Below are 26488 nucleotides of genomic sequence, written 5' to 3' on the forward strand. Positions count from 1 at the left end.
TTTCGGCAATTAAAAAAAAACAACAACAATTACTTACCAGAATGGCCAGCTCGGCAGGAAAGATGTGCTCTGAACATCAGGTTTTAAAATCCTGACAAGAGTTTGTTAGCCCTATGTGCCCAGACGTAGTTGGAGAAAAATATTCCTGGGGGCGAAGAGCAATAATAAGCTATGGGAGAGAAATGCAAATATTATGTGTGTTTGCGTGAGTCTCTGTGCATATAAAATGATAGCGTTATCTTAGCCAAGGAGTGTATTATCTTAGTCTTGAGTGCTCAGAAGAATGGTTTATGCATGGACGATTCAACAGGGAGGAAGAGAATGAATAAGAGAACATGGCAAGGACAGACCAGCCAGGCTGTGCCCATGCAGAGACCCTAAATCTACTGGCAATGAGGCCAGCCATGCAACGGATTTCATCCTACCCATGTTGCACTTGAATGGGATTGAACTTGGGGAGATTTGGGCATATCGCACATCTCCCTCATTTACCATCTTGAGTGCCAGCCAGTTACTTCTTGTCTCTAGTAATACTGCCTTGCAGGGCTGTGAGGATTAAATGAAAGAATGTGGAAAAGGCACCCAGCTTACCTACTAATTTATAGTAGCTATTCAGTAAAGGGCGTAAGTTATAGTAATTTGTATAAGGAATTTATGTTAGTGGACTGTAATCTCATGTACATGGGTTACGTTTTGGGATTTTGTGTACACAATCTTAGTTCCTGAAGTGTTTAAAGAACCAAGTCTTCCAGCCATCACTGGGTATGTCCTTTTCCACAAGGACAAGATAGAGGGAAACCTGGTATGTATTTGAGATGATTGAGTATATGCATTTGTGCATATACTGATCATGTAACATATACATGTACTAACATTTTTTATTTTCAAGAATCTGCTGTTTCTCTTTGTCCTGTTCTTTTTTTCGTGATTGCTGTATCTTCTCAGCTCAGTGAGGTGTCGATAGAGGATTGTTCAGGGAGAAGAAAAGAAATGTCAGACAGAGGATCTGTGTCCTCTCATTGCTTTTTACCTGCGTATCTGGTGATCCTTGGCTGTCCATTTCCATTTATAAGAGGGACACTGAGAAGCTGATTGGAAGCTTGTAGCACCACTGGGAGTTGTCAGCTGTGAATATCACTCACTGTAGGGTTATCTGGCTGCTGGGCCATTTCTTGGGGGAAATTTGATTAGGTTTACCTCTTTCACTGGTTGTATTCCTGAGCAAAGGCTTTTTCAGTAGCTTTCCTTGAGGGTAAAGGCATAATGACCAGTATTTCTGGGAGCAGAGTAGGGCAGAGGTCTGGGAAGAGCTCACCATCCAGTATTGATATACTCAGTCTGTTTGTATCTTGACTGAACTGGAGGATACCAGGCACAAAGCCTCTACTTTTGCTCTTTCTAGAGAATAAATCTTCAGTAACGATCTGGGGTGAGTGGAAGAAGTTTTAAGGAGTGAAGGAGAGGATCTGGGGACCTAACTGCTGCCTAAATAGATTTTCAGCTCATCTTTGTTATTTCAGACCTTTCTTTTCTCCACCTCTCCTCACTTCTAGAGGTACCTAATACTGCCGTTGAGGATTTTGTTGTGTGAGTTGATGTACTTGGAGTTGTTTCCTTGCTGCTGGTTTAAGATCAAGTGTTCATGTCTCCTAAAATCCTTTACCCTTGCTGCCTGTCAGCTTTCCAGTTTCTAAAATGTTGTTACCGTTGTGTGCTCTCCTGTTTACCAAATGCTAGTGGTTTTATGCCTTTAAGTTACTGAACTGAATTTGTTCAGTCTATTATCTTTACCTCCTCTTGTATGCTTCTAGACGATCTTGATTAAATGTACTTAGCTTAGAAGTTTTATTTTTCAACCTTTACATAGGTGGTATTCAACAAAACAAAGTTCTATAACATGAACACAGAAGAATAGCTAGGTAAAAAGGGAATGAAATGAATTTTGTGTCTTGAACCATCTATGGATTTGAACCTGGGCTTCAGTCCTGCCATGTCCATAGTCCCATCACGGGTTAGAACATTTCTGAGTGGTTCCCCGTTGCAAGTCTCCCATGTGACTAGTTTAATGAAATATGAGCTGTCTTCTTCTGGTGTTTCTCCTCATGAATATGTCATACAGAATACTTAATTCCATGCCCTAGAATGAGTGCTTAAATTCTGCCACCTCTAATAGTGAAAACACACAAATATAATAACCAGGAATGAAAAGGTGTTGGCAACTATATATGTGTATATATGTATGTGTATACATAGATGTGACTTTTTCTGGAGCCTGTATAGGTTATGCTCTCAATTCTCATTCTGTTCATTGACATGAATTTCAGTGGTCATAAACAAGGCATCCTCAGACTCCCTGACGATGAACTTGGCTATGTAAGCTCATGCTTTTAAAAAAAGATTTATTTATTTATTTTAGAGAGAGTGGGGGGACAGTGAGAGAGAGAATGGGAGAGAGAGAGAGAGAGAGAGAGAGAATACTCAAGCAGATTCCCTGCTGAGCATGGAGCCTGACTCGGGGCTCGATCCCAGGACCTTGAGGTCATGACCTGAGCCAAGACCAAGAGTCAGACCCTCACCCAGCTGAGGCACCTGCGTGCCCCTGCAGGCTGACACTAATTCAGGCACATGTGTTCTAGTTTCCCCAGAAAGCTCAGCAAATACAGCTTGCGGTCCCTTCTAAAACCCGTGATCCAGACCCTTCTTCTTTGGGATGTGCTGCCTTTGTTTCCCCCTCCCACAGTACAGTGAAAACTCTGAGGAAGATAGGGAAAAACAATCCCTGTTCATCTCTTCCACGGTTCCCACCGTACCTTTCCATTTTCCATTTGCACTGCCAGCCTGTCCTCTCTCCCTTACATCCAGAAAAGAAAAAAATGAAAAATATTGAGATGGTTTTGAAACCCCAAACTTCTAAGGCTCGTTTACCAATTCTCCTCGTATCTGATCCAGTAAACTCCGCCACATAGTTCTTGAATCAAAGAAGCTATCATTGAACCCCGCTTGGCCTCAGTTTCTCTCTTTATGACAGCTGGAGAGGAGGATCTGTGATCTCCTCTGAACCTTAATAATTGTTCTCTCTCCTCTTGTACACCCGGAATATCCCAGGGAATATCTATACCTAAATAAATTCCATGTTGGGAACTAAATGGAGAAGCAAGTAGTTGGAAAAGTCCTCTGATTAGATTTCACCAATAAGGAGGTGGGGAAATGCATTAATCAGTCAGAGAGAGAGAGAGAGAGAGAGAGAGAGAGAGAGAGGTGTTCTTTTTTCTTCCATAGGGCACTGGCTACTGCCTTTGGGAAAATAAGTTATTTGAAATCAAAATGGGAAAGAGCAATCCTGAGACCAAGATCCCTGGATTATCCAAGAGCTGTGCTAGGGCACAGGTGATGGGAAAAGAAAGAACTAGAGCATGGAGCTGCTCTCGTTAGTTGACTGAATGCCCTAGATAAGTAAGAGAGTTGAGTTCAGGTTGGGCAATCCCTACTTTTGTAGGAATCGGCATGATCAGGAGTAAGACCCAAGGGGGCTTTATCCTCTCTGTGGTAGAACCTTTAGAAGGTAGAGGGAAAGTAGAGGCATTGATACCAGGACACCCAGACTGCTGGGAGTTTCTAGTCTGGGAATAAGGCAGACCGGAAGTGGACCTGGAGGGGGCTATAGCAGGAAGAGCTGAGGGCCAGGGCGCCAGGCTTCCAATTCTGGTTCTACAACTAACTAGCTGGGCGATTTGACCAGGTCTCACATTCATATTTCTCATGGGTCAGGTTAGCAAATTCAATGACTGTTCTTTAGAAACCTAGATTAAAAAATTTTTTATCATTCTGTAAAATGGAAAAGGTTGCTGTATATTGGTGAAAAGGGAATTATTTTTTTATGATTTGTTGCTGCTATTAATTGGTTACTCTATGTCAGGCATTGAACTTCATAGTTTCCATGCATTATAACTGATCAGTGAGGTGGTTCTTTATCCGTAAAAACCACAGATAAATATTTTAACAAAATTATATAGCTAATAAGAGGCAAAGCCATGATTTGAACTCAGTCTGCCAACCCACAGATTTAGAATTGTAGAACAGAGGTTACCTTAAATAGAGTATTCAAGCCAATAATTCCTTTGAACACACAAGGAAACAGATTAGAAGCTTTGTCCCAGCGTTCATTCCAGGTGTAAATTGAACGAAGTCACTCTCTTTCCATAGTTGTCTGGGCTTCCTAATTCTAAGTGCAGTTTTTTTCCAATGCCCTAGGCTGCTTTGCTGGAGAAAAATTGCCTCAAGCTGGTCTCCAGCTGTGTCTTTCAAGAAATAACTGCTTCGGGTACACGGGAAGTAACCTGAACCCCTTGGAGAAACACAGCCTTTCAGACATGCTTGGCTCAGCATATGTGAAAGGTCCTTTGCTGTGTATGTGACTTTCGGACCTGATTGGATGTGACTTTAAAAAACAAAAACAAACAAAAACCCCTGTTTTGCAGAACCTTCTACTCTAGGCCTCATTCCATTCAAATTAGAGTTTGTAGCACCAATTCGGAGTGAGCAGGCTTTGCCAGGTTAGATCTGAGAAGAGAACCTGCCTCACCTGGTCAAAGTTGACAGAAAGTTATTTAATCATGGACTCTGCGGGGCCATTTCTAGAATGTATAGCAAAGTAGTAAAAGAGACAAAAGCTGTTATGTAGGAAGTAAGGAGGGGGAAAGAATTACAGTAAAACGATAAGCTTCCTTTTCACCTTCAGTTCTATTCAACAAATGCCTTCTTTTCAAACTGCCTCCTCTCCACTTTGAGTTTAGGATAGGATATCAAATGATATTTTAAGATTTGATGTCAAATAAATCAAGACACCATAATACAAAATTATATATTATGTCTGCTATCATGCAACAATAAGCTTTCAGAATGAAAAATAGCTGCAAGGGAACATTTGAAAATAAAAATATTTTTGAATTATGGGTGCTTGTATCTGCTCTCAACATGCTTATTAATTGTTCTATGGCCTTTTAATTAAGCGAGCACCGAGCTTTTATTTTTATTTATTTTCTTCAACAAGCACAGAGCTTTTAAGTACATCCTCCAACAGAAAAATGGGGCCGAGGATAGGAGCAAGCAATTCACAAAAGAAGCAAAAAAACAAAACAAAACACTAAACATACCAGAATCGCACAGTTTTGTTGATACTAAAATGAACACCCTTGGTGGTTAATTTTATTTGTCACCTTGACTAAGCCACAGAGTGCCCAGACATTTGGCCAAACATTATTCTGTGTATGTTTGTTGAAGTGTTTCTACATGAGATTAACCTTTGAATTGGTAGACCAAGGAAAGCAGATTGTCCTCTTCAATGGGGGTTGGCCTCATGCAATCAAAGACCTGAACAGAACATAAAGGCTGAGTAAGAGGAACCTCCTCCTGCCTGATGACTTGAGCTGCTGTATTTTCTGCCTTTGGACTTGAGCTGTGACATTGGCTTTTCTTGGGTCTCCAGCTTGCCAATCGCCGATCTTTTGAGTTCTCCGTCTCTGTCTCCATAATTGTGTCAACCAATTTGTTATTAAAAAAAACCTCTCTCTTCTCTAGGGACACCTGACTAATACAATATTTAACATTAAGACATATTATTTTATGCCCATTGTGTTAGTTTGCTAGGGCGGCCATAATAAAGTATCACAAAATGAGGGCTTACGCAATGGAAATGTATTGTCTCATGGCTCTGGAGACTGGATATCTGAGATCAAGGCGTCAGCTGGATTGGTTCCTTTTGAGTGCTGTGAGGAATAACCTATTCTCTGCCTCTCCCCTAGCTCCTGATGGTTTAATGGCAATCTGTGACATTCCTTGTTGGTGGAAGCATCTCTGTCTTCATGTTCATATGGCATTCTTTCTATGTGTCTTCTACAAGGACACCAGTTGTATTGGATTAGGGGTGTACCCTACTCCAGCATGACCTCATCTTTTTTTCTTTTTAAGACTTTATTTGAGAGAGAGTCAACTAGCGTGAGTGGGGGGGAGGGGCAGAGGGACAAGCAGACTCCCTGCTGAGTGGGGAATCTGATGCAGAGCTCTGTCCCAGGACCCTGGGATCATGACGAGAGCCGAGGGCAGATGCTTAAACGACTGAGCCACCTAGGTGCTGCCAGCATGTCCTCATCTTAACTAATTATATCTGCAGTGATCCTATTTTCAAATAAGGCTACATTCTAAAGTACTAGGCATTAGGACTTCAACAGCTCTGTGGAGCTCCATCTCTATGGTGTCTCCTCTGTTGCCTGGTGCTGTAAACTTAAGCCATTGTGGCCTCCCTGGACCCCCCGTACCATCTTCTTAACTCAGGGACACTGTTGGGTTCTTCCTGAGTTCCCTCTGTCTGTGTGGTGGCCTGGAAACTCCGTCTTGACAGTAAGCCAGGGCAATCATAAGGCTTCCCTCATCTGTTTACCCTTGTATAGGAATCATTGTCCTATGCCCGATACCCGATGTCTGAAAACCCTTAGAGTATATATTTTGTTTGCTATCTTAATTGTTTCAGGTTGGGGGGTAAATATAGTTATTATTATTCTACTTTGGCCAGAATTGAATGACTATTCCCTGCCTAAACTCCATAGTAGATTTTTAATTTTTTTTTTAAAGATTTTATTTATTTATGTGACAGAGAGACAGCCAGCGAGAGAGGGAACACAGCTGGGGAGTGGGAGAGGAAGAAGCAGGCTCCCAGTGGAGGAGCCCGATGTGGGACTCGATCCCGGAACGCCGGGATCACGCCCTGAGCCGAAGGCAGACACTTAACGACTGCGCCACCCAGGCGCCCCGATTTTTAATTTTTTTATTGAAGTATAGTTGACACACAATGTTACATTCGTTTCAGGTGTACAGCAGAGTGATTTGACAAGTCCATACCTTATGCTGTGCTCACAGGAAGTGTGGCTACCATCTGTCACCATACAGTGCTATTATAGTATCATTGACAGTATTCCCTATGCTGGACCTTTCATCCCCATGGCTTATTCATTCCATGTCCATACCTTTTTTTTTTTTTTTTTAACTTCTCTTCCTGCTTCCAATATTTATCTCTTACCAATGCTGCCTGTTTTCCAGATTAAATTTTCAGAAACACTTCCCTAAGAAATCAAACCACCTCTTTTCCTAAAAATCTTTAGTGACCATACAATATCTAACCTCCTTTTTCTGATGCCAAAGGCCTCCTGTTAGAATGAAAAGCATTTCATCCTTTTTTTCTCCTTCCATTGGACAAAGGACGCTTTGACATCTCTCTTCCTGGGCTTTGAGGGATCCGCCCCCAGAAGAGCAACAGCACTTTTGTGCATAATCAGTGATCCTAGGTGCGCTGAAGGTCAGAGGGTGACATACGTAGCTGACGGTCAAATCCGGTGATGTGAGGATCGGGTCTTACTGAGTCGAATCCCTAGTTTAGAACCTATCTGGCATATATTTGATAGAGATACGTTCCGTGTAAAACACAGTACCTGGAACAAAACTTTTTACATAATACTTCTACAAAAATACATCTTGGTTTAGCGAGAGATAAGTAAATTTAAGACCTCAAAAATGTATACAGGCATGACTTCCTCTGAATCAATGAGGCCATTCTGTCGCCGGTATTTTGTCGCATATCAAGCCATAGCTGTCTCGAGCTGGGAAAGCTGTTGCTGACGTTCTCATTGTTTCTCAGTCTCCAAGCCTGAGATTTAACATGAAATATTGGGGAGGAGGATTTGGAAGGAAAAACAAAACCGTGCCTGGGGAAATGTCACTTGCCGTGTCCAATCTCGATGAAGAAAATAAGGAGGCGGTTCTCCCAGCATTTCACTTGTCACTTTCATTTGTCAATAAATGTTTTTGAATTTTCCCAGTTTATAACACAACCGGCGGCGGCAGCTGGGATGTCTGGGGCATAAGCTTCTTGGCTGATTATCTCGGCACTGACCTGTAAGCAGCCCGCTCTGGGGTGAAATGCAATTGAGTCTCTGTATTAACTCCAGTCCTGAGCCGGCTCCCCAGCAGTCTTGGTTATCAGGCTCAGAACACATTGAGTTAAGTAGGAAGGCGCACGGTGGGTAATAGTTTTGTGACGCAGATGACTCTAAGCAAGGCTAAGCCGAAAATGACTTCTCTGGGCCTGCCCAGGGCGGGAAATCAGGGTGAAAGTTGAGGTTTTGCTGCAAGGTTTGGTTTTCTATCCTCTGGAGTGGTCGTGCTCTGTGGGTTAAAGGCCACTGGTGTACTCAGGAATATATACTATTTCTGGCTGCTCTAATTGATTGGCTACACTTTGCGGCAGCCTTGACGAGCCTGCAAGCTTCTATTCCAGGCCTGAGGGGCAGTATGGAAGAGAACATCTGTCCAAGCTCTGAGTTCTCATTGGCCACGTGAAAACGGGACAGCAACCCTGACAGCAAGAAAATACATACTCAATGGAGTTAATTTTGAACTACTGTCTTCCCAGCACTATTCCCATGTTGATTATATTGCATTATATTTTACAGGGGAAAAAACCCCAAACTCTCAATCTTCATCTTTCTTAGTTTTGCCTTTATTTTCATTTATGTATCCAAGCAGATAGGGAAGTGGATGCAATGTCTAATATGGTGTGGTGTTAGGCCAAGACCTGGACTCTGGAGAGGACTGTATTGTGTTGAATCCCAGCTTTACCTCTTTGTAGCTGTGTGGCCCTGGGTAAATTACTGCACGTCTCTGTGCCTCAGGATCTTTATCTATAAGATGGAGATAATAAAATCACGGTCCTCATGGTGGTTCTAGTACCAAGTTAATAAATATAAAGCACTTACATGGGCGCCTGCTCAGTCAGTTAAGCGTTCGACCCTTGATTTCAGCTCAGGTCATGTTCTCAGGGTTGTGAGTTTAAGCCCCACTTTGGGCTCTGCGCTGTGCATGGAGCCTACTTAAGATTGTCCCTCTCTTCCTCATCCTCTGCCCGGCTCATGCTTGCTCACTCTCTCTTTCTGTCTCTAATATATACATAATACATATATTAAGTGTGTGTGTGTGTGTGTGTGTGTGTGTGTGTGTATATATATATATATATATATATATATATATATATATATATATATATACAACATTTCCATGGTGTTTACCACATTCTAGACCTTATTCTGAGTTTTAGTCATCAGTATTGTCTGAAATCACAAAAGAATGGGAGTGTGCCTGTCTATAATGTAAAGCTTGCAATTCATGCTGACGTTAACCTTTCCATCCTTGACCTCAAGCCTATTTGCGAAGGGCTTTCTTTTGTGTTTGGTTATGCACACAGGTAATTTTTCTCTGAGGTTTGTAACTGTTCTGTCTTAGCTGACTAGACGCTCTTCAGGTGGCGACTTCATTTTCCCTTTCACTTGTTCCGCAAATCAGGAGCAGCGAGCACAAGCAATGTGTATTTTTAAATATTATTTTTTTTCCCTATTTTTAAAAATATTTTATTTATTTATTTGACAGAGAGAGCAAGAGTACAAGCAGGGGCAGCAGCAGGCAGAGAGAAAGGGAGAAGCAGGCTCCCTGCTGAGCAAGGAGCCCAACGCGGGGCTCGATCTTAGGACCCTGGGATCAAGACCTGAGCCGAAGGCAGACTCTCAACTGACTGAGTCCCCCAGGCGCCTAAATACCCCTTTTAGTAAGTGTATTTTTCACTTAACGAAGGCACTGGCTCTATGGGCGGTCTCCACACCGTGGTGCTGGGCGTACAGAACTGCACGGATTACTTACACACGGGTACTCCTTAAGTGTGTGATGTTACTGGTTTCCATGGTTGAAAAGGTACAAGCTACCATTGAGCGAGGGCCTCCTGTGTGTAGTCTCGGGACAAATGCTTTCCGTAGCCTGCCTCCTGGAGCTCTCACAACCTGTCTGTGAAGTGGATGGCATTATCCCCACTTCAGAGATGGAGAAATAGAAGCTCAGAGGGATGAAGTTACTTCACCGGGGCACACAGCTCTGTCACCCAGGTCTGTTTGATTTTGAAGCTTTTGGTGTGTTTACCACAGTGCTCGGGTGTTCTTCCTGTTTTTGTCTCAGAATTGTCCTTACTCCACGTACTATGGATTGATTTTTCCTTTTTCCCTCCTCCTGGCCTTGTGTTGCTTCGATGATGGTTTGCAGCAACAGGCATAAATGTCACAGTTAAATGAGGGTCGTTGACTTTAGTTCAGAAAACTAAGCCCAGAGACTTTCCTTGTGGTGTCACTGAATGAAATGATGGTTAACGTTTTTTTTTTTTTTAATTATTTATTTTTACGGACGTATAGTTGACACAGTGTTACATTAGTTTCAGGTGTAAAACATAGCGACTCGAAGTCTATACGTTATGCTGTGTTCTCCACAAGCGTGGCTGCCATCTGTCACCATGCAACGCTGTTAGGATACCATTGACTCTATTCCTTACGCTGTGCCTTTTATTCCTGTGACTGACTTATTCCTAAACCAGAAGCCTGTACCTCCCACTCCCCTTCCCCCTGTTTTGCCCATCCCTCCACCCCCCTCCCCTCTGGCAAGCACCAGTTTCTTCTCTGTGTTTATGGGTCTGTTTCTGTCTTTTGTTTATTCATGTGCTTTTTTTAGATTCCACTATGAGTGAGATCGTGTGGTATTTGTCTTTCTCTGTCTGACTTATTTCACTCAGCATAATGCCCTGTGGATCCACGTGATGGTTGACCTCTGATGAAACATCTCTCCAAGTCACCTGATGTGGCTACTAACAAAAGGTCCTCTGTACCCGAGGCTCAGATACTCTGATGAACTGAGAGTTAGCTGAGCCAAGTCCCCACTGTGCTGAGAGGGTAGTCACAATGATGGGGTGAAGTGAGAAATACAGGTCAAGCTTTTCACAATAGACCAAAAAACCCGTGGGCTCTCCTAAGACTTAAGGGTTATCGTAAGGAGAGAAGATTTGGAAATGACTGTTTTCAACGCAGTGACTGAAGGGAGGGAGTGCTTCCCAGTTCTTCTCTAACTTCTCTTCTCTTTTTTCAGCGTGGCTACACAGTGCGGTGGTTGAGAACCATTGTCGGATTCTGGAGCCGGGGGGGCTGCCTTCAAACCACAGCTGGAGGTTACTGATCAGATGAGTGATGCTGGGCAGTATCTTGACTCACTGAATCTTCCCCAGGGCCCTGTGAGGTAGGTACTATTATTATCCCCATTTCACAGGCGAAGAAACTGTGGTGCACAGAGGGTTTATAAAACCTGTTGAAGGTTGTCGTGGCAGCATCTCCTCAAGTCTTACAAGGCTGGCTGTCAGAGCCAGTCCTTTAGCTTGGGGCTTTGGCGAATGAGAAGCCAGGTTGAAAATGGAAGCTTTAATGGAAGCATCTGTCCCTTTTCCTGCCGTATATGCCAGCCCCTTTCCTTAGCTGTCATCAAGGCATTTGCGCTTCCCTTGACACATTGTCCTTCTCCCATCCCTCTGCAAGCTCTATCCTGACTCCTCTCACATCCTCACAAGTGGGAGGCATCTGTTGCCAAGCCATTGATACGGATTTGGGGGGCGAATGGGGGGAGGGTGGGGTGTACACTTGACGCTGGATACGGAGAAGTGCCAGGAATCATCGTCCGTGGCTCTGTGACATCCCCTCGCTCCAAGTGCATGCCATACCAGGGCTTCTCGCTCTTCATTGTTAATGGCGAGGAGAATTTTCCTCTACCCTTCAGGGTTCTTTTGGCTGCTGTAAGAATTAAATTGACATGTGACAGATTAGCAGGAGAAAAATGTAGTCATGTATGTACAGGGGCTCCATAAGAATATGAGGCCCACAGGCAGTCAGGCAATTGAGGCTTAGATGTCATCCCGAGCGAAGGAGAAGGGAGGGGATAGAGCTCTGGGGCTTCAATACGAAGGAGGACATTTCATAGGAAGGTGAAAAAGAGTATCTGGTAAACCGCCATTTGCTTGGCCGCCATAAGTAATGGGACATAGAGGAACAGTAACAGATCCTGCTAGATTTCTCCCTGTCTACCACACCTAGTTCATAGGATACTCTAGTTATCTATGGTCATTGTTCTCTTCCTGGAACAGGTCCTCCATCTAAATTCTTCTAGGACAAAGGGCCTTCCTGAGCCTTCTGTTTCTGAAAAATAAGCAGGCTAAAAACAATCCATACGCCAAAGAGTCATGTTTTGGGGTGGCAAATTTTGTCTCCCTACTGTGTGCCTAAGAATCAGTCACCTCAGGGTATTGTTCACATGAAGAGTCTGATGCAGTGGGTCTGGGGAGGAGCCTGAGATGTGTATTTTTAATAAGCTCCTAGGTGATGCTAATCCTGCTGGGCCCCGGGTTAAATTTTGATAGCAAAATGCTGCATTTGTCTTTTTTTTTCTGCCAAAGGAGGGACACACATTAAGTATGTGATGAGTATGCAGGGCATTTTAGGATTATAATAGGGAGCCTGACCAGGTCCTCCTAGAATATCCTGCTCGTGGGAATCCTGATTCATTATGAGTCCTCATGGGCCCTAATGTCCCCATTAGCAGGCTCTATAGTTCTCCTAGTTTGTGATGGTGGGGATGCCTGGGTGAGGCTCACTAACCCAGTTCATAGGCCCAGGCTGCCGCTGTCCCATTCCTGACTTCACCTCTGTTTCCTTCTCAGAATTCGATCCCTAGAATGCCAGCTCCTTGACTGGAGCCCTGATGACCTGCCTCCTCTTGCCAGCCCCTCCTTTAATAGCACTTGACCCTGAACTTCTTCCTCGAGACCCTGGGGTTCTCCTCTAAGCTCACCCAGAATGCTCACGTCTCCTCTTGCCCAACTACACATATGGTCACTGAGCTGTGATATTTGGGGAGTCAAATATTTTGTCAGATGTTGCAGAATGACGATTTTTCTAGTCCTATCATTTTATTAGTTTTCATTGATAAAAAGAGTTTCCCTTATTAGCTGGGAATGAACTACAGGTGCTTCAAAAAGAGCAGTCTAAAAAATTATTGTATCACTGTGGATTCATGTATTTACAGTTTTTCCGTGTTTTATTATCAGTTAGGAATCCCTGTTCTTTTCATGCTCCCATTGTCCCCAGTTTGGCTAACGTGGGCCCTTTCCTGCTGCCTCCTGTGTCCTTTTGGCATGTTCCCATTATTCTTTGAGCCTCTCTGCTTTCTAGTGTGAAATCATTCAGGCTCCCTTTTGTTTTCCCTGCAACAGATGTGCCTTCCCCTAATCCTTCTTCTTTTTTTAAAGATTTTATTTATTTGACACGGAGAGAGAGAGTACAAGCAGGGGGAGTGGCAGGCAGAGGGAGAAGTAGGCTCCCTGCTGAACAAGGAGCCTGACTTGGGGCTTGATCCCAGGATCCCAGAATCATGACCTGAGCCAAAGGCAGACACTTAACCCACTGAGCCACCGAGGCGCACCCCCCCCCCCATGTAGATTCCTTCTAGTGGGAAATGAATCTGAGTGCTAGCTATCTTCAGTACCGCTGGGATATCTATTAGAAATACCTTTGAGGGACAGAGCTAGCATATATTAATATGAACTAAATTGTTTAAAATATATTTCCAATTCAAATTTAATACTATAGGGTTTCTTCTTACTTGATTTTGATTTGTTTTTCTTTTCTCTAACACTTAAAATTTTGGTCTCTAAAAAGATTAACTATTTCCTTGCTTATTCTACAATATACAATAGCAAAATTGCAATAGCAGTATTCCCAATATTTTAACGACTGAGTTAAGTTTGAGATCTTTTTGCTGTTCTATTTGTCTTAAGTATTTAACAAATAGATCTGTCTGTCTGTGCTTTGTAAACATGTAAGGATTTATTGATATGTATGTAAGAAAATCACTTGAAACAGCTCTTTTCTTTATGATTATTGCCAATTTTTTATGAAATTAGGTTTATCTGTTGATATCTGTGCTCAGTTTTAATCTTTGCTTACTTTTTCATATAAATTTATTTTTTGTGTATGTGATTCATTTACACAGTTTGAAGTCTAAACTTTATTTTAAAAACTACATTTCAGGGGTGCCTGGATGGCTCACTCAGTTAAGCATCTGACTCTCTTTTTTTAAAAAGATTTTATCTATTTATTTGAGAGACAGAGCGAGAGAGCACAAGCATTGGGCAGTGAGTGGGGGGGGGCAGAGGTAGAGGGAGAGGGAGAGGGAGAGGGAGAGGGAGAGAGAGAATCTTAAGCAGGCTCCACGCCCAGTGTGGAGCCACAGGGCTTGATCTCACAACGTTGAGATGATCTGAGCTGAAATCAAGAGTTGCATGTTTAACTGACTGAGCCATCCAGGCTCCCCTGCAAACTTTTTCTGTAAAGAGCCTGATAATAAATATTTTTGTTGTGGGCCATAGTGTCTCTGTTGCAAAAACTCAACTCTTTTATTGTAGCCATAGGGAATACATAAATAAATGGGTATGGCTGTGTGCCAATAAAACTTCATTTGTAAGAACAGAGGCTGGCTAGATTTGGCCTATGGATTAGAATTTGTTAATCCTGTGGAATCCCCGGGGGCGCTTGAGTGGCACGTGGCGCCGTCTGTTAAGCGTCTGCCTTCAGCTCAGGTCATGATCTCAGGGTCCCGGGATGCAGCCCTGCTTAGGTCTCCCTGCTCAGCAGGGAGTCTGCTCTTCCCTCTCCCTCTGTCCCTACGCCCTGCTTGTGCTCCCTCTTTCTCTCAAATAAATAAATAAAATCTTAAAAAAAAAAAAAAGGATTTGTTAACCTCTGGCTTAGAGGAAAGCTGTCCAAACTGCACTAGATCATGTCAAAGATGAAAAATAAACGTTTACGCTATTAAGTCACTGAGTTTTGGGATTGTTTGCTACAATAGATAACAACCATATTTCCCCTGGAGGGAAATGCAAGGAAGACTCTGAGAATCAGATTTAGTGATTCGCTCAAGAGCCATGGTTAGTCCTTGACAAACCTGAGATTTAACAGTGTCTCTACAGCTCTAAAGTTCATGTTTTCCCATGATATCATATTACATCTCTATCTTTTTCACTTTTTCTATTGAAGAATTTTTAGACAAGAGAGATTGCATGCTAGGCCACAAATCATACAGCTAGTTAGAACTGTAGCAGTTTATTGTTAAAAAAATATTTACTTGTTTCCGTTCGTACTTATGGGAAAAATCTATTTTCCTGAAACATGGTCTATGGGACTTGCTTTGGCCTCAGAGTGGAATGAGTGTATTTTGTGGCCCCGCAGAGGTTAGCTTGGCCATGTGACTTGCTTTAGCCAATGATATGATAGAATCTTGATGCAAACAGAAACATGAACCTCGCACCTATAAATGAGCTCGTCTCCTGGCACCTACGCTGTTGTCCTGGGTGGCTTCTGTTTCTTCAGCTGGGTTCGACCACATGGGCACACACAGATCACACGTGTGCCCCTCCAGCAAGGGAATAATCCAGGCTGGAGTCTCAGATTAAAGCAGGGCTACCCAGCCAAGAACAGCCTCCATCACAGATGTGTAAGTGAAAAAAAAATGATTGTAGTTTTAATTCACTGAGGTTGAAGGTGGCTTTACTACAAGGAATTATTTTGACAATAGAAAACTCAGAAAGCTGGAGACCCTCCCCAGCAACAAACACGTTTTCTGACTTCTTTCTTAGTTATGCTTTCCATGGAGTGTTTTTTGATTGACACTTTCATATACCCTTGAATTGAAAAATATTTCCGTTATAAGTGTCTCCCGCTTACATATACGATCCCTTTCTTCACTTTGATAATGAGTTGTATTGATTTGATTTTTCTATACATTTTAACAGCTAGCTACAATTCACCTTTCTGTTACCTAGAAATAAAGAAGCAGGGTTGAAAATAAACTAGAACCCGCATCCTCTCTGATTTAAAACTCAGGTGGCAGTTAAAGGCACTTGTTTAATCCCAAAAAGCAACCAGTTGAAACTAACTATTAAAATGTCAATCTGCCCACTAACCATATTCTTAAATGAGAAGAAAATAGAATCTGACTTCCTTCTCCCCTTCTTTTTCCTTCTCTCCCATACACCCCAACACAGACAGAGCTGTAAACTTGAACATATGATCTCCAGAATTGATGGCAAAGAAAACAGCTTTTGGTCAGTTTCATTCTTCCAGGGAATTGGTATTTTCCTTAACTAGTACTTTTTTGTGTGCAGGCAAAGGCACCGAGAGTGGTCAGAGCATTGTCAGGAAGGCTAGGGATTTTTGTGAGACAAAGATTGATTGTTCTCAAGCCCATAGCCATGCTGATCTGTCTCTTCCAAGCAGATTATAACATAAGCAGCAAAACTAGGCTCACAGGCATACAAATTGCATTTTGATACAGTATTGAGTTCTCTGACCTTCCTGTAAAAGAGACTGGAAAATAAACAAATGGTAATTTGTCCTGGAACCCCATCATGCAATTCAATTTTCGCTTACGCTGTCCATTTTTTTCTTATTTCCAATGGTTCATTTAAAATAATATGCTTGGCTTATTTTAAAAAGAGTCATTATGTGTTTCTTCTCTGGACCTATCTTAGGTCACCTTGCCGCTAATTGAGACCACAAGACAATTCCCCTCCTAATTGTTTCTTTGTTTCTGCTGTAATTCGACATCACCTTTTTCCTTGTTTTTAATTATCGGGTTGAAAGGTAACAGATATTCTTTCGGTTTGTATCAAAGAGGTCAGGTGTAATAATATGATCTTTTAATATTTTTGTGTGCCAAGTATTGATTTCTTGCTTGCAAGTGTTATTACCCTCTTTTCCCCCCGAGTCTCTTCCCTACACAGACCCTCATTCTTCCTGAGGTGTCTGAATTTGCGCCACCCTCTCCCCACCCCAATGATTTCTCTACTCTCAGATTTTTATATCTTTTGTTGTCTTTATGAAGACTATGTGAAGAGAGTTAGATGCTCTAAAGCTACCGGTTTCTTTGTTCCCATGACAACCTTGATGACGTCAGGGAGACGACTTGTCAATTCCACAAGGATTCCAGTGTAAATGAGTGTTACAAATGCCTCTTAATTGTAGTTTAAATCTTGTCTATGCTAAAAACAACCCCAGGCTTTCGTAGTGGAGGTGGAGAATAAAAGTTCATTCCCTCAAGGCTGCCCACACGATGCAATTCTCAGCCTGCTCCAACCTCCAGAAGTGTTTTTCTGTCAGAAAACCTTCACCTAATACCACACTCACCTGTGACTTGCTCATCAATCCATCTAGAGATGGCTTTTCTATTTAGCATATGGTTGAGGTTGACTAGTGGAGTAGTACAATTCCTCCTCTTCCTTGCCACAAAAAAGTGGGGCACTTTTCTAGGATTTCTCCCCAGGAAACCAAAAACCTGCATTTGCTTCTATGAATCTGGGGAAGCTAAAGGTGGCTGGGCTAAAAATCACTTTCAGATATCCCTTGGAGCTGAAGTGTTAGATCATTTTCATTTTTGTCACAGCCTTAGACTTCATTGGTATGACTGCTTTAAAGTAAGTTTTCCACCTTCAATACCCATTCAAATATCTTATTGAAAAGGCTTTATTTAAGCTTGTCTTCATTATAACAACTCCCTTGACATCCACCACTCCCTTCTCCAAGCTCCTTCTCCCCTCCAAATGAACCTCAACAGTCCTCTATCTGCAAAGGGCTGTAGTTAACGGCTGGTTCTCCCCAATTTCCACAGTAGGGATGGGCTCCTCTCAGCAGGCAAGACAAACTGCCGAATAGTCTTTGATGTTCTGCCTTGCTTATCTCCAGCATGATTCTCCATCATCAGATCTCCACGGTGCTGGTCTCACTGGGCTCTTGTCTGATCCCTGGCTCATTTAAGACCCTCCTGGACCCAGCCTCTGCTGAGTTCCTCGCCCTTCTGTTCTTGTCCTGGGCTGTCGTGTGAGGTTCCAGGTGTGTGAACTGGATGGAGGGTCTAATGGTCTGCCATTCCACGTACGTAGCCTTCGCTCTAATGTGTACTGACAGATAGATGGGCAAAATCAATATAAACATGTTCTGCCTTCTGAGTGCCACACATCACAAATCAAGCGAAGCGAATGAAGTTTTCAGCATTTTTGCAACGCTGTTTTCTGCAACAGCAGCCACTTTGCATGGCAGAATTTCATTTTCAGCACCTTGCATTTCTTAGTTGCCTAGAATCAGCAGGAATAGAAAACTCACAAAGTACGGGATGGTGCTTGCTCAGGTCACAGTTGGATACTAGAAAGTACCAATGAAAGACTCGATCTCTGGTCAGCAGTGGTTGTTGAATGACCGCTAAGCCCAAGTCACGGTGTTAAGCAAAGAGTATGCTGTAGCCCAAGGCCTCTCTAAAGGTTTAGGACCCAAGAAGGCAATAGGACGTGGATGCAAAATCCCCCTGAAATTTATCTTCAGGGAAGGCAAAATCGCTCAAGTTGAATACGCCTCCGTTTATCTCTGTCGTTTTAAAATGGGGTCACATACATACCTGATTAAGAGTCATTTATGACAAAGATGCACGTTTTCTTGTTTGACAGAAGGATGAATAATACAGCGATCACTTCCTTTCACATTAAGACCATAAATGGACATGATGTTTTGAGTCCTGGGTGAGGAAGGCGTGATGGCATTTAAAACCTAGTGGCTGAAAGACAACTGAACCAAGAAGTTAATAGTGCTGTGTGTCTATTCAGGTCAGCTAAGGTCATTGAAGGGCATTTCTACTCACAGGCAGATAAAAGGATAAGTTGCTATTTCAGAGTATCTTATGACTCACTGCTCCTGCAGCTGACTGTTTTCTATCCAGCTAGGTATATCAGAGTCACCCACGTAATTATGCGAGCGTGATTTCGGCTTGTAGTCAACACTGTTGGTTCTCTAGTCACAATGCCATGACCTCCACCTGATTTCATGTGCAGCTATGTTGGACAGTTTCCCTGTGTGTTGTCAATATCAGACCTCAAGAGCTTGCTTTCTTGCTCTAGCTCTTTTGCCTTAGAGCTTTCTCCCAAAGCCAGGGAAGTTGATTCAGCCCTCTTGGAGGGCAGCTCCGAAGTAAGTAGACGTTAAACACCCTAACTTTCAGCCAACAACAAGGGGAAAATTGTAAGGCCTTCAGAGGGCCTCCGGTTGCCCGCAGTAGTGATCAGCATGGTAACATCAGCGTTATTAGAGTTTTCTCCTTCCTTCTCTCCCCACTCTTTCACGTGTGTCCTGGCATCAACCACCAAATAAACTAGAGCACCCAAATGTCTATAACATATTCTGTGTACGTAGAAAAACATCTGGAAAAATCCTCACCACACTGTGAACGCGGTTACCCGTGGGGATTGGAATTGATGGCTGTGTGCGCTAGGAATCGTAACAGATGCTATTGTTGTCCTGCTCTCATCTCTTGGGCCCTCAGTTGTTCCCGTCCACGTCTACAGTTTCTTCTTGCGGGCACACATGCAACTCCCCACAGGACGGTTTCGTTGGGACACAGGAGTGTTCTTGGTCTGCCCAGAGAATCAGCCAGATGGTCTGAGGCGTTAGCATCCCCCCACCCCCGGGGGCAGCCCTCAGCCAATGAAGAATGGGGAGGGGGCATGAACACTTCAGCTTCCTCTCCCTCAGGTAGGACAACAGTGAGGCGTGTTCTATACCACGGAGTAGCACACTTTTTCTGTGTGGCTAGCTAGCAAAAAATCTAGGGATAAGGGTGATACTGTTGGTCATAGTTATTTAACTCATAGGAAAAGATGTAAACAAGAGAGGACGTGGCTCTATGCCATTAAAACTTTGTTTATCATAATAGCCAGTGGGCCAATTTTGACTCATGGGCTGTAGTGAGAGGACTTCTGATTACCTCATCTACCAGAGATTCACAGGGGAATTGGCCCCAGATGTGCCCAGTGAGTATTGGCTCATGAACACATCATTTATTGACTTTCCTCTCCTCTCCTGTGTCATTTCTTGGCTCCCTTGCTATGTTCCTTGACCTTCCAAATAATAGAACTTTTGTGCACATGCTTAACTCAGGGTCTGCCTTTGGGGGAATTCAACCTAAGAGAGGAACTTACCTTTCCGCCTCTGTATAATTTTAATTTTATAGGAATATATTATTTTAAAATCCTTTGAAAGAATAGATTATTAGAGCACTTGGGAGTTGAGTCCTGGTTCTGAATTCAGAACCAGCTGCTTTCAGAATCGTCTGAATAGAGGGAGGAATGTTCTGTCGCTTTGGGAAGGTAGGCCTATATTCTCTTTGGGTACCCTGGCCTTGTTGATTGTCTAGGTAATAAGTTTACCTTAATCTGTTGTTTCTTTTTTTCTTTTTAAAAATTTTATCTATTTGAGTGAGAGAGCACACAAGCAGGGGGGGGTGTCAGAGTGTGGTTAGAGAAAGAAGCAGACTTCCCACGGAGCAGGGAGCCTGATGCAGGACTCGATCCCAGGACCCTGGGATCATGACCTGAGTTGAAGGCATTTGCTTAACCAACTGAGCCACCCAGGCGGCCCTGTGCCAAAAGTGTTTCTGAAAATCTAATGGTGAATCAGAAATTAGTTTATCATCTACTCTCATATTCTTCGTTTACGTAACTTCTGACTCTACATGTGTTATTTCGATTTTGGGTGGATTTCAGAATTGCTTAGGTCTCTACTGCTTTATCTTTACCTTCTAGTCGTCAGCTTCTTTGTGATCCATTAGAAAGACCTTAAGTTTGAAAGGGAGTGTGATATTTGAAGGCATCATTATCAGTATTAATGAGCACCCAAATTCAGTTTTCCTGAGTTTGGGCAGAAGCTTGGTTTAACCCATTTCCCTGAGCAGTCAAAGTGCTACCTAGGGAATCAGAATGATATAATCAGGTTGATGGTTACCTTTGTGGGGGAATGGTTGCTAGTATTTGGGGTGAGGGCCACGCTGAAGTCCTTTGGGATTTACCTTGAACGTGGTTACATGGGTATTCTTTTTGTGATAAATTCTTGAATCGTACATGTTTGTTTTGTGCAATTTTCTGTGTGTTCATTTCTTTTTTTTTTTACGATTTAAAAAAATTTTTAATGTATTTATTTGGAGAGAAGGACAGCATAAGCTGGGGGAGGGGCAGAGAGAGAGAGAGAGAATCTCAGGCAGACTCCTCGTGGAGTCCCACTCAAGGCTCAATCTCACGACCTGGAGATCATGACCTGAGCTGTAATCAAGAGTTGGATGAGTAACCGACTGAGCCACCCAATTGCCTCAGTGTGTTAATTTTTTAAAAGGCTTAAAAAGCTGTGGTGATCTTTGTGCCCATTCTTGTACTCAGAACCCAGATGGAAGGATGGCCGTGCTTCAAGACTGTTTGCCACTTAGGAAACTTTCCTGATTATTCCATGTTTTCTTTGCCAGTCACGGAGCTGCGCCAATCTGATCTTGCTTCAAAAATGAACTTGCCATTCACCTGCAGCACCCACAGAATCAGCCTTTGAGTAGAGGTTGTACTTTTTCTGCACAGCCCCCAGCCCAAGACTGAGCACGATCGGGTTTACTAGGGCCTGGTCATCTTTATCCAATGTGAGGCTTTTGTAATGGGCAGTCTTTGGTGGAAAACTCTCTGTTGGGTTGACCAACACTTTGTTAGGTCTCAGTCACCATCCTTGGACAATCTTCCTTCCCCTGTTTTATCTTTCAGGGTATTATTAGTTCTCCAATTTCTTTTTTAAAAACATATTTTATTTGTTTATTTGAGGGAGAGAGAGAATAGAATTACTAAGAGGAACTTGGTTAGGGATCAGAAGGGTTGGTGGATCGTTGGGCAGCCAGTTGAGTGGGGTTCGTTCTGAACTGGGCTTGGCAGATCAAGGACAGTAGGCTGTAGGGGAGGAGAAAAAAATCTTTTCCTCTACCTTCTTAGTTTTCTTACTGGAATCTTACAAAAGACAAATTATCACAAGATAAGCTTTATTAGGTATGAATATGAAGGCCTTCATAAAAGAGGACGGGAAGTATAGGAAGGGAAGTATATTGGGCAGACCAATGGAAGATAAAGGTTATTTTCACAAAGTTCACTAGGCAGACTCAATCTCACGTAGCCTCTGGGTTGATAAGTGTGTCTCTGGTGATGAAGAATGGTTCTCCTCTTCCTGGTATGGGAGTGGGAGAGGGGGACATCTTCACAAAGGGAAATTTATGCCTTGCCTTTAAGCAGAAAGGGAGGGTGGAGAGTTTTTCCAACATCTACTATTTTTCAGTTGCCTTCAGCTAAAAAGAATCCTTATGCCGAAGTGGCTTATTTTGCGGTAGCAAACCGTAATCCCCTTCCAAGACACTGATGGCAGGCCAAAGATGAGGCCTAGTGTAGAAAGAGTGCTCACAGGAGCCTGACTAAAGTTTGGTCACGGAGTGAGTCATTGTCAGCACTTCGAAGGCCTTCCAGGATTTGGATTGTATAATACCAGTCATAGCCTTTCACCCTGCAACATAATTTTCCTTTAACCCCGGGGGGGAACAGATGTTCAGAACACATTTTTGGTATTACCAAGACAAAATGCATTCCTACGTACCCACAATCAGAACAATATTTGAAAGGAATGGTTTATTTTATTTTTTTAAGGTTTTACTTACTTATTTGAGAGTGAGAGTGTGCGTGCGTGCACATGAAAGCAAGAGCGGGGTGGGGGGCGGAGTGGGGACAGAGGGAGAAGCAGACTTCCTGCCGAGCAGGGAGCCTGTCTCTGGGCTGGATTCCAGGACTCTAGGACCAGGACCTGAACCAAAGGCAGACGCTTAGCCAAATGAGCCACCCAGGTGCCCCAGGATTGGTTTATTTTAAATAGTTAATATTTTCTAGGTATCTAAATTTGACCACCACATAAATAGTCCTTCCAAAAGATACCCAGTTATGTAATCATCTTTCTGCTAAATGAGAGAATTTCACAGATGGGGGAATCTGTGAAAATACAGGCTTTCTCATGGCAGCGATGTGATACTGATCCAGACTGTCTGCTGGGATACAAAGGGCCCTCTCCGCAGGGACCCCGGTTTTGTTCTTTGCATTCATTTAAGCAGGATTCGACCTGCAGAGGGTTTCTTTAAATGGGGACTCAACTAGATTGTGGAAAGTGCTAAAGATAAAATGTGTCCATCCTGATTCACAGAGACAAAAAAGGGGCTTTGGACACAGCATGCTGTGCTGTAGTCACAGGGACGTGAGTCTATCATATGCTCTGTTCTGGCTGAATAGGTTCAGCCTGTTGGAAAGACCGTTGCCTGATGCTTAGAGAACTGAAATACCAGGGGACATGGCTCTCCAGGCAGATGATGACCACTTAGTGGGTCTCGTCTGGTAATTAGAATGTGCCTTGAAAGAGGGCTGGTGCTCACTCTTGGGGACTCTTGCAAGATTAGGATACCACCTCAGCTACTCCTCCAGTTCCCCTTTCCTTTCCTGCATCCAGGAAATAATGGCCTTGCTTCTGTCTCTGCAGCACAAAATCCTTTGCTTGATAGCTCTAATTGGTCTCCTTTGGCCAGAGAATAAACTTCACGCCTTTGAGTATTCTCATGAACGTTGCTTTCAGACTGGGGAATTTGTTCTCCCAGGGATATGTGCAGATTTTCCAAGGGGGACACAGGCTTTAAGGGTTTTAAGGGGATCACTTTATAAATCCTGAACTTCCATATTTTTAAAAAAGATTTATTTATTTATATGAGAGAGAGATCGCACAAGTTGGAGGGGGCAGGGGCAGAGGGAGAGTTTCTTGAAGCAGACTCTCTGCTGAGTGCACAGCCCATCACTGGGCTTGATCCCAGGACCGAGATCATGACCTGAGCCAAAACCAGGAGTGGGACACTAAACCAACTGAGCCACCGAGGCGCCCCCCTAAACTTCCATATTTACTCTTTTCTACATTTTCTGTGCACTTGGGATCAAACTCAGTTTCCACAGTCCCCTTTTATTTCCCAATGTCCTTTCTTCTCTATTACAGAAGTAAGGCATACTTCTCATTCAGTCAGAAACCTGTAATGAATCTTTTCCATGAGTGTTACCTTCCTGGTTAGCAAACACAGGGATAATTCCAAATGTTGGAGTCAAAAGTTCTCGTAAAGCAAAAATAAACTCCTCTCGTTTTCATTAAGCTATGTCGTTCCAATAAATAACTGCTTTTTTAGGTTTGAGAATTTTCAGATGTCTGTAATATAGTCTATTTTGATCAAGCACATATTACTCATAAAAATTTCTTCTGGATCAAAGTCTAATTATAATTAACACTTAAGCCCTAAGGTCATGGGTAATTTTAAATATTAAAGTTTTAATTTATATACACATTCTTATTGCAGAGAGGGATGTTAGGGTAATCAATGAGACTTAAAAGCATCAAAATGTATCTCAATAGGATTAAATTAGGAAGAAGAAGTAATTTGGAAATATAAGTTCAAGGAGAATAGGGAGTAATTTAATATTTCTGACAGTTAAGGGGAGAGCTTGTTCGTGTATTTTTTAAATTGAAGATCATGGTTCAAATTGCTTGGTATTTATAGTCCTTTGAATACATGTAAAAGAGTGATGTGATAGTTTTAATTTAAAACCACAATATTTACAATATGTTGGAAATTATATCTTTGGCAAATATTTAAATTTTTGATGGAACAGTTTAAATGTCAACCGAAAATATACCTGATGAGACACATAGGATTTTTCTGCAGTAAACTTTTTATTCTGAAATACTTTCAGATTTACAGAAAAGATGTGAAGATAGCACAGAGTTTCTGTTTGCCCTTCACCTAGTTTCTGCAAATGTTAACATTTACGTACCTATGATACATTTGTCAAAACCAAAAGTTTAATGTTAACAGAAATATTGACTAAATTCTATACTTTATTCAGATTACCTTAGTCTTTTTCTTGTCTTTTCCTTCCTTCCTTCCTTCCTTCCTTCCTTCCTTCCTTCCTTCCTTCCTTCCTTCCTTCCTTCCTCCCTCCCTCCCTCCCTCCCTCCCTCCCTCCCTCTTTCTTTTTTCTTTCTTTCTTTCTTTCTTTCTTTCTTTCTTTCTTTCTTTCTTTCTTTCTTTCTTTCTTTCTTTCTTTCTTTCTTTCTTTCTTTCTTTCCCTCGTCCACCTCCTCCTCCTCCTCCTCCTCTTTCTTCTTCTTTTTTTATTAGAGAGAACGCTTGCATTTGCCCCTGAGCCAGAGGGGTGGGGGGTTGGGGGAGGGAGGGAGGGGCAGCGGGAGAGCTAGAGAGAGAATCTTACACAGGCTCCATGCTCAACGCAGAACCTGATGCGGGGCTCAGTCCTGTGACCCTGAGATCATGACCTGAGCTGAAATCAAGAGTCGCCCGCTTAACTAACTGAGCCACCCCAGGCACCCCTCTTTCTTTTTCCTTTTAAAGATCTAATGTATTGGGGTGCTTGGGTGGCTTAGTCAGTTAAGCATCTGCCTTTGGCTCAGGTTATGATCCCAGGGGTCTGGGATTGAGCCCAGCATTGGACTCCCTGCTCAGCGAGGGAGCCTGCTTTTCCCTGTCCCTCTGCCATTCCCCCTGCTTGTGCTCTCTGGCTCTTTCTGTTAAAATAAATAAAATATTTTTTAAAAAGAAGATCTAATGCGTTTTTTTCCACTCCAGGGTCCCATCTATGTTACTGTGTTAAATTTAGTCAGTGTGTCTACTTAATCTACTCTGATTTGTGATAACTCCTTGGTCGTTTTTATTTTTGTTTTTGTTTTTTGTTTTAATGATCTTGATGGTTTTCAAGAATATCAGTCAGGTAATTTGTAGAATGTCCATCAATTTGGGTTTTTCTCATGTTTCTTAGGTTTAGATTGGGGTTATGGGTTTTGGAGAAGACCACAGAAGTAAAGTGCCCTTCTGTTAACATCATATCAAGGGTACTGGGAGTCAACATAACTTATTGCTGGTGATGTTATCCACAGTCATCTCGACAACGTAATGCTTGCCAACTTTGTCCACCATGATGTTACTGTGTTCCATTTCTGAATACATACCTGTTAGAAGGACGTCACTGAATCCAGTCTACACTCAAGGGTGGAGGGATTATGTCCACTTCCTGGAGGTGAGACCAACCCCATATGTTCTCTAAGGAAGATGGGACCTTTCTGCCTCATATTTATTCAGTCATTTATTTTTATAATTTGGACTCATGTTTATGGAGAGGCTTAATGTACAACTAGACAATGGCCAGACCATATAAATGAAAAAAAAAAAAACAAAAAACAAAAAACAAAAAACAAACTCTGACCCACAACCTGCAGCGGTCAGTCCAGGGGACTAACCCATTGTCTATAGTAACCTGCCCAGAAAGCCAGCCTGTTGTCTATAAGCCAGGCTTATAGGAAGTCAGATTGTTATTTCCCACAATAATTCAGGAAGCTAAGTAACGACTCTTTCATCAATCAACCCAAAACAGCCAGGACTTGATTAATAACTGAGAGCTTCCTATTTTGTGTCCCTACTTCTAAGTTAGGACCAACCAGAGAAAGCCAAACATGAATCCCTAGCCAATTGCAAAAGATGACCCACTGACTTCTAGTTAGCCCACCTCCAATCACAACATGCCTGAAGCCTTCCTCTTTTCCATATAAAGCTTTCC

General features: G+C 42.6%; 1 long non-coding RNA gene across 1 annotated transcript in view; it reads left to right on the forward strand.

Moving 5' to 3' along the window:
• Positions 1–9485: 9485 nt before the first annotated feature.
• The window catches only part of LOC148106976 (uncharacterized), a 511020-nt gene continuing 494017 nt past the window's right edge, over positions 9486–26488 (forward strand). Inside the window, exons 1-2 of the long non-coding RNA XR_015723363.1 lie at positions 9486–9646; positions 11002–11148. This is a non-coding gene — a long non-coding RNA (uncharacterized LOC148106976). The remainder of the gene's footprint in view (positions 9647–11001; positions 11149–26488) is intronic.

Source organism: Ursus americanus, chromosome X, assembly GCF_024610735.1.
Source record: "Ursus americanus isolate L20-20 chromosome X, mUrsAme1.1.p, whole genome shotgun sequence".
NCBI lineage: Eukaryota > Metazoa > Chordata > Mammalia > Carnivora > Ursidae > Ursus > Ursus americanus.